This window comes from Oncorhynchus nerka, linkage group LG6 (assembly GCF_034236695.1).
Source record: "Oncorhynchus nerka isolate Pitt River linkage group LG6, Oner_Uvic_2.0, whole genome shotgun sequence".
NCBI classification, from domain to species: Eukaryota; Metazoa; Chordata; class Actinopteri; order Salmoniformes; family Salmonidae; genus Oncorhynchus; species Oncorhynchus nerka.
In genome coordinates this window covers 86,232,654-86,241,482 of record NC_088401.1, presented here as the reverse complement: position 1 = coordinate 86,241,482, position 8,829 = coordinate 86,232,654, and the positions used below count along the sequence as shown (strand labels likewise).

Genomic DNA, 8,829 nt, shown 5'->3' with positions numbered 1-8,829 from the left:
TGTTCCCTGAACAAGGCAGTTAACCCACTGTTCCCTGAACAAGGCTGTTAACCCACTGTTCCCCTGAACAAGGCAGTTAACCCACTGTTCCCCTGAACAAGGCAGTTAACCCACTGTTCCCCTGAACAAGGCAGTTAACCCACTGTTCCCCTGAACAAGGCAGTTAACCCACTGTTCCCCTGAACAAGGCAGTTAACCCCACTGTTCCCTGAACAAGGCAGTTAACCCCACTGTTCCCCTGAACAAGGCAGTTAACCCACTGTTCCCTGAACAAGGCAGTTAACCCCACTGTTCCCCTGAACAAGGCAGTTAACCCCACTGTTCCCTGAACAAGGCAGTTAACCCCACTGTTCCCCTGAACAAGGCAGTTAACCCCACTGTTCCCCTGAACAAGGCAGTTAACCCCACTGTTCCCCTGAACAAGGCAGTTAACCCACTGTTCCCCTGAACAAGGCAGTTAACCCCACTGTTCCCTGAACAAGGCAGTTAACCCCACTGTTCCCTGAACACTTAACCCCACTTTCCCCTGAAAAGGCAGTTAACCCCACTGTTCCCTGAACAAGGCAGTTAACCCCACTGTTCCCCTGAACAAGGCAGTTAACCCACTGTTCCCCTGAACAAGGCAGTTAACCCCACTGTTCCCCTGAACAAGGCAGTTAACCCCACTGTTCCCTGAACAAGGCAGTTAACCCCACTGTTCCCTGAACAAGGCAGTTAACCCCACTGTTCCCTGAACAAGGCAGTTAACCCCACTGTTCCCCTGAACAAGGCAGTTAACCCCACTGTTCCCCTGAACAAGGCAGTTAACCCCACTGTTCCCCTGAACAAGGCAGTTAACCCCACTGTTCCCCTGAACAAGGCAGTTAACCCCACTGTTCCCCTGAAAAGGCAGTTAACCCCACTGTTCCCTGAACAAGGCAGTTAACCCCACTGTTCCCCTGAAAAAGGCAGTTAACCCCACTGTTCCCCTGAACAAGGCAGTTAACCCCACTGTTCCCCTGAACAAGGCAGTTAACCCCACTGTTCCCCTGAACAAGGCAGTTAACCCACTGTTCCCCTGAACAAGGCAGTTAAACCACTGTTCCCCTGAACAAGGCAGTTAACCCACTGTTACCCCGGGCCCCGAAAACGTGGATGTCGATTAAGGCAGCCCCCACCGCACCTCTCCGATTCAGAGGGGTTTGGGTTAAATGCAGAAGACACATTTCAGTTGAATGCTTTCAGTTGTACAACTGACTAGTTATCCCCCCCCTGTCCCCCCTTTTCCCTGTCAATACAGATGACTGAATACATTTGTTGTGTTACACCGACTCATATGTCGAATTCATGCAACGTCATGAATAAGTTGTGTCTCTAATAAATCATTTGTATGGTAACGTATGGCAAAACAAAAGACTGTTATTTCCTCTCATATACATACTGGTCCTCACCTGCTGTATCACAGGAAGGTAAGACAATACAGTCTCCAGCTGGCGAACCCTTCATCTGATACGCTCGTCTAATGTTACACGATACCTCTGCTCTAAGTCCCTAACCAGGGCTGGCCACATCCAGACTCCACACAGTCACAGTCAAGACAATACACCTCTGCTCTAAGTCTCTAACCAGGGCTGGCCACATCCAGACTCCACACAGTCACAGTCAAGACAATAAACCTCTACTCTAAGTCTCTAACCAGGGCTGGCCACATCCAGACTCCACACAGTCACAGTCAATACTCTACACCTCTGCTCTAAGTCCCTAACCAGGGCTGGCCACATCCAGACTCCACACAGTCACAGTCAAGACAATACACCTCTACTCTAAGTCTCTAACCAGGGCTGGCCACATCCAGACTCCACACAGTCACAGTCAAGACAATACACCTCTACTCTAAGTCTCTAACCAGGGCTGGCCACATCCAGACTCCACACAGTCACAGTCAAGACAATACACCTCTACTCTAAGTCTCTAACCAGGGCTGGCCACATCCAGACTCCACACAATCACAGTCAATACTCTACATCACTGCTGTCAGTCTCTAACCAGGGCTGGCCACATCCAGACTCCACACAGTCACAGTCAATACTCTACACCTCTGTTCTAAGTCCCTAACCAGGGCTGGCCACATCCAGACTCCACACAGTCACATTCAAGACAATACACCTCTACTCTAAGTCTCTAACCAGGGCTGGCCACATCCAGACTCCACACAGTCACATTCAAGACAATACACCTCTACTCTAAGTCTCTAACCAGGGCTGGCCACATCCAGACTCCACACAGTCACAGTCAAGACAATAGGCTAGTCTATCAGTGACAGCTCTAGCTGACCGCAGTGCTAATGTAGCCACCAGCTAACCAGCCCCCTCTGCAAACCTGCAGACTACAACCTGCACGAATGGAAAGTGACTAAACGGCAACCGACAGATGTTTGTCATCAGTTAGTTCAAAAGTTGACATTTCAAAGTTCATGTTTACCCCATTTGTTGAATATATTATTTTACCTTGTAGTCCCATGCACTCTGTCCATTCCCCCCCTCAGAGAGGTAGGCTAACAACTGACACATCAACATAATTGACTATAAGTAAAACTCAAAGTACAAGTCCACATGCAGCAAAACAGTCACTGTGCCAAAAAGTCTAATCTATGCGTTACAAGCTGAACTGTAGAACATTCCTGTATAAAAGATAGCAGCTGTAGAGTAGTTGTATGGTGGTTGCAGCTCACCTGTATTCCGGTGGGTCGGTGTGTGAGAGGCTCACGGCTAGTTTGTACTGCCCCCTTTCAGCTCCTCAGAGTTCCCCCTTCTTCCTCTCTCTGGGACGGACTCTCTCTCTCTCTCACTCTCTCTTTCCCTCTCTCTCTCACTCTCTCTTTCCCTCTCTCTCTCTCTCTCTGAGTAGGAATCTCTCTATTCCCCCAACCCACCCTCCTTCTCTCTCTCTCTCTCTCTCTCTCTCTCTCTCTCTCTCACTCTCACTCTCTTTCTCACTCTCTCTCTCTCTCACTCTCTCCTTGAGCAGGACTCTCTCTCTCTCTCTCTCACTCTCTCCTTGAGCAGGACTCTCTCTCTCTCTCTCTCACTTTCCCTCTCTCTCTCTCTCTCTCACACTCTCTCTTTCCCTCTCTCTCTCTCTCTCTCTCTCTCTCTCTCACTCTCTCTCTCTCCTCCAGCTCCCTCGATTGAATCAGACAGAGAGGAAAAAGAGGGGGGAGAGGAGAGGGGGGGGGGGTAGTCGTACTTGGAGCACAGTAGGCTCTTTGTCTGGCCTCCTGTTCATATGGTTTTCTTCAAGCTTGCATACTGAACACATTACACCATGATATATTTTCATATTCAACACCGGGATGTATTGGGGGGGGGAGATCTAAGAGGAAGCCCCCTCTCCTCTCTCCATCCCCGCATGTTTTCTCTTTCAACCCCGTTTTTCCCTCCAAAAAAAGCTCAAGGACAAGAATCTGCCGAAAGAAAGAAGGAAATATATATATATATACACATGCAAGGAAATGTAACACTGAAGTGGTACCAAAGGACCAAGCCTTAAAGAGCCAGTTGTTTACATGGTTCTCTTACTGAGAACTCACCGTCGAGGCCAGAGGAATATTTCCCCTGGAGATTTAGATCAGGAGACAGACATAGTCCATAGGACAGAAGGACCTTACAGGTTTAGATGTAGCAGGCATGGGACAGGGGAGAAAGACCATCACAACAACTCATGGCCTGGTTCTGAAATGGCACCCTGTAGTGCACTACTATTGACCAGGGCCTTTTGTAGGGCACAGGGTGTCGTTTGGGACACAGGCATGGTCAGTAAAACACGAGAAGGTTTAGCTGAAGGTTTAGATGAGGACAGTAATTCATAGTTAGTTATACATGAGAAGGTTTAGCTGAAGGTTGAGATGAGGACAGTAATTCATAGTTAGTTATACATGAGAAGGTTCAGCTGAAGGTTGAGATGAGGACAGTAATTCAGGCTGGTCTCTTCTGATCTTTAGTCAGCTCTCTCTTTCTCTCTCTCTCTCTCTCTCTCTCTCTCTCTCTCTCTGTGTCCTAGCCTGGTTCCAGATCTTTGTGCTCTCTTGCTAACTTCTATGGTCAAAGGTCTGTGACCAAGCTATAGCTCACTGTCACAGAACTAAGATTTACACAGTAACCACTTGAAAGAGCCACAGAGAACATTAGCAAACAGCGTGTCATGTATTGTGGAGTATCCCACTGCTATATTGTGGTATAGGCAAATTTATGGGACATTCAAAGATGTCAGCATTATTTACAAACGACCCATTTACATTACATTTACATTTAAGTCATTTAGCAGACGCTCTTATCCAGAGCGACTTACAAATTGGTGCATTCACCTTATGACATCCAGTGGAACAGCCACTTTACAATAGTGCATCTAAATCTTTTAAGGGGGGAGGGGGGGGTGAGAAGGTATACTTTATCCTATCCTAGGTATTCCTTAAAGAGGTGGGGTTTCAGGTGTCTCCGGAAGGTGGTGATTGACTCCGCTGTCCTGGCGTCGTGAGGGAGTTTGTTCCACACAAACATATCCTGACCCTTAGACGAGTCTTCTTCCTTTACCGCGTGTTGCATTGCACCGGGCTGTGAAATTTGACAGCCTCTTTGAAATACTGTGAAACCAAGGCCTTTCATACGGACTACGGTGGACACCATTGGACAGTGGGCTTGGTCTCTTTTGGGGCCAAGGTGTGAGAGTACAATGGGTGTAACTTCGAACCGTGCTCACACGATGAGTAACATGACTTCACTCCTGAATACTTGGGTTAGCGTCCCAAGCTAACGTCTAGGATTTAGCTCAGCGGGCTAACACAGCCTTGTGGTGCGCAAGAGACAGAGGTTTGAACCTACCTAGTCATTCACACTTTAACAGTAGTCTTAGGAAAGTAGGGAACTCATTCGGCTGAAAAACTCTGGAAAAAGGTCTCCAAAGGTTTCGTCAGCTGTCCCGATAGAAGAACCCTTTTTGGTTCCAGGTAGAACCTTTTTTGGTTACGAGTAAAAACCCTTTTGGGTTCCATGTAGAACCGTTTGCGGAAAGGGTTCTACATGGAACCGATAAGGATTGCAAAAGTTTTTTATAAATTTTTTACCTTGAACCAAATGTATTTCTTCAAAGCTTTCTCATAAGGGGACAACCGAATAACCTTTTAGGTTCTTGATACAGTAGCACCTGTTTTCTACAGTAGCACCTGTTTTCTGCAGTAGCGTGCTCTACAGTAGCACCTGTTTTCTACAGTAGCACCTGTTTTCTGCAGTAGCGTGCTCTACAGTAGCACCTGTTTTCTGCAGTAGCGTGCTCTACAGTAGCACCTGTTTTCTACAGTAGCACCTGTTTTCTGCAGTAGCGTGCTCTACAGTAGCACCTGTTTTCTACAGTAGCACCTGTTTTCTGCAGTAGCACCTGTTTTCTGCAGTAGCACCTGTTTTCTGCAGTAGCACCTGTTTTCTACAGTAGCACCTGTTTTCTACAGTAGCAGAACCTGTTTTCTACAGTAGCACCTGTTTTCTACAGTAGCACCTGTTTTCTGCAGTAGCACCTGTTTTCTGCAGTAGCACCTGTTTTCTACAGTAGCACCTGTTTTCTGCAGTAGCACCTGTTTTCTGCAGTAGCACCTGTTTTCTGAGTGTACATTTAACCAGGACTCCATGGGCTGTAGTAATATCTTAATGGACAGTTCAACATTTACTTGGTTTGGGGTGGGGTATTCGTCCAACTCAAGATGTCAACAACAACAACAAAAAATGCCGCCCGTCCCCCCCGTCCCCCCGTCCCCGTCCCCACGTCCCCGTCCCCCTGTCCCCCCGTCACCCCCCGTCCCCCGTCCCCCGTCACCCCCGTCCCCCCGTCCCCACGTCCCCACGTAATATTTAGACTATATTGAGGTAATACGTTCTAGGAATAGCTGCTCGGATCGGGAACGTATGTTAACTGGGCCTGCCGGGAACAGAGGCCTATGTGGCCGCAGGATGAATTGGGAGAACGGTGATCTGTAACAGACAACGCATCAGGCCTGCTACTGTGTCTATCTACAATCTGACCGGAGTGGAATGAATGAAACATTCAACAATCTTTTGCATTCATTATTATTCAAATGACATTTTTCACTGCAGTTTACAGCCTAGACAGGAATTGTACTCAATTGTTACTCAATAAAAATCTGTCGTTCTAGCCTGAACAAGGCAGTTAACCACTGTTTCTAGGCCGTCATTGTAAATAAGAATTTGTTCTTGACTGACTTGCCTTGTTAAATAAAGGTGAAATACATTTTACATTTATTTTTTAAGATATTGTACTTACTTGAAAACAATAATGCAAGAACTTATTCGTTGAATTGTGGTGTTGTAGGCTAGTATTGGTAGGATCATGTTATTTTAATGCGCAATGACGCACCTGTTCTCTCCTCTGTACCTGTTCTCTCCTCTGTACCTGGCCTCTCCTCTGTACCTGTTCTCTCCTCTGTACCTGTTCTCTCCTCTGTACCTGTTCTCTCCTCTGTACCTGTTCTCTCCTCTGTACCTGGCCTCTCCTCTGTAACTGGCCTCTCCTCTGTACCTGTTCTCTCCTCTGTACCTGTTCTCTCCTCTGTACCTGTTCTCTCCTCTGTACCTGTTCTCTCCTCTGTACCTGGCCTCTCCTCTGTACCTGTTCTCTCCTCTGTACCTGTTCTCTCCTCTGTACCTGTTCTCTCCTCTGTATCTGTTCTCTCCTCTGTACCTGGCCTCTCCTCTGTAACTGGCCTCTCCGCTGCACCTGGCCTCTCTGCTGCACCTGGCCTCTCCTCTGTACCTGTTCTCTCCTCTGTATCTGTTCTCTCCTCTGTATCTGTTCTCTCCTCTGTACCTGGCCTCTCTGCTGTACCTGTTCTCTCCTCTGTACCTGTTCTCTCCTCTGTATCTGTTCTCTCCTCTGTATCTGTTCTCTCCTCTGTACCTGTTCTCTCCTCTGTACCTGTTCTCTCCTCTGTACCTGGCCTCTCTGCTGTACCTGTTCTCTCCTCTGTACCTGGCCTCTCCTCTGTAACTGGCCTCTCCGCTGCACCTGGCCTCTCTGCTGCACCTGGCCTCTCTGCTGCACCTGGCCTCTCCTCTGCACCTGGCCTCTCCGCTGCACCTGGCCACTCCGATGTCTATCAGCTATTTATATTGAAAATTGGTGCAGATTTGAAATATTTTATGTGTGGTATGATTACTGTTTTCAAATAGCACTTTTTAAAATTAAATCTGAGCATAGCTCCCTGCTACTTCCCACCCAATTCCCTCCAGACCTCCCTGCCTCTCCCCACCCAATTCCCTCCAGACCTCCCTGCCTCTCCCCACCCAACTCCCTCCAGACCTCCCTCCCTCTCCCCACCCAACTCCCTCCAGACCTCCCTCCCTCTCCCCACCCAACTCCTCCATACCTCCCTCCCTCTCCCCACCCAATTCCCTCCAGACCTCCCTCCCTCTCCCCACCCAACTCCCTCCATACCTCCCTCCCTCTCCCCACCCAACTCCCTCCAGACCGACCTCCCTCTCCCCACCCAACTCCCTCCAGACCTACCTCCCTCTCCCCACCCAACTCCCTCCCTCCATACCTCCCTGCCTCTCCCCACCCAACTCCCTCCCTCCATACCTCCCTCCCTCTCCCCACCCAACTCCCTCCATACCTCCCTCCCTCTCCCCACCCAACTCCCTCCCTCCATACCTCCCTGCCTCTCCCCACCCAACTCCCTCCCTCCATACCTCCCTCCCTCTCCCCACCCAACTCCCTCCATACCTCCCTACCTCTCCCCACCCAACTCCCTCCATAACTCCCTCAATCCCTCTCCGCACCCAACTCCCTCATACCTCCCTCCCTCCCTCTCCCAACCCACCTCCCTCCCAACTCCCTCCATACCTCTCTCCCTCTCCCAATCATTCCTCTTTTCCTCCCTCCCATATTGAACTCACTCACTCTCTGACCCACTTCTTCACCTCTGTCTCTCCTTCCCTCAATATATAATCTCACCTATCTCCCTCCCTCCATCTCTCTAACAATGGATTTCTCTCTCTCCCGCCATCTCCTTCTTTCCCTCTCCCTCTCTCCCTCTTTCTCTTTCTCTCTCTCTCTCTCTTTCCCTCTCCCTCTCTCCCTCTCTCTCTCTCTCTCTCTCTCTCTCTCTCATCTCTCTCTCTCTCTCTCCATCTCTCTCTCTCTTTCCATCTCTGCTGGTGTTCCTCTCATAGGGGCAGCTGTGTGTGTGGGAGAGATAATGAAAGAGCGAGGGAGCGAGATGAGGGGAAATGCTAGCACACATTCCATCAGAAGAAAGAGGGGGCTTTTGCTGCAGAGAAAGAGAGAGAGAGAAGAGAAGGGAGAGTCCTGCTCAAGGAGAGAGAGAGTGAAAGAGAGAGAGAGAGAGAGAGAGAGGGGGAGGGTGGAATTTCCTAACTGACTGATCTGGTTTTCATTCCCTCACCAGTCAGCTAGATCCTTCCCTCTACCATGCAGAAGAGAGTCTGTGTCCCAAATGGCATCCTATTGCCTATATAGTGCACTACATAGGGCTTTGGTCAAAAGTAGTGCACTACATAGGGAATTTGTGACACAACCTGAACTTTGGCCTGCTCTGATAAAAATCATACACATCTCCTCTGGTCTGGTCTGCTCCTTATGCCCCCCTAGGCACAACTATGACAACATAACGACAACATAACACAACTCCTTGCAGCTCTGTTGCACGCTGGGTATGTACATAGGCAATGGTAGGCTTCGAGGGGACTCCTACGGTAGGTACACCTATAGCTCATCTCTTGGCAGTAGTACTGTAGACTACTTTATCACTGACCTCAAACCAGATTC

General features: G+C 49.0%; 1 protein-coding gene across 2 annotated transcripts in view; it reads right to left on the bottom strand.

Annotated features, from left to right (window-relative positions):
* Positions 1-2,877, bottom strand: part of LOC115125741 (synaptopodin 2-like protein) — a 65,985-nt gene extending 63,108 nt beyond the window's left edge. For both annotated transcript variants that reach the window (XM_065019982.1, XM_065019981.1), the window contains exon 1: positions 2,711-2,877. The gene's annotated coding sequence lies outside the window, so the exon portion shown is untranslated. The remainder of the gene's footprint in view (positions 1-2,710) is intronic.
* Between the last annotated feature and the right edge of the window lie 5,952 nt (positions 2,878-8,829).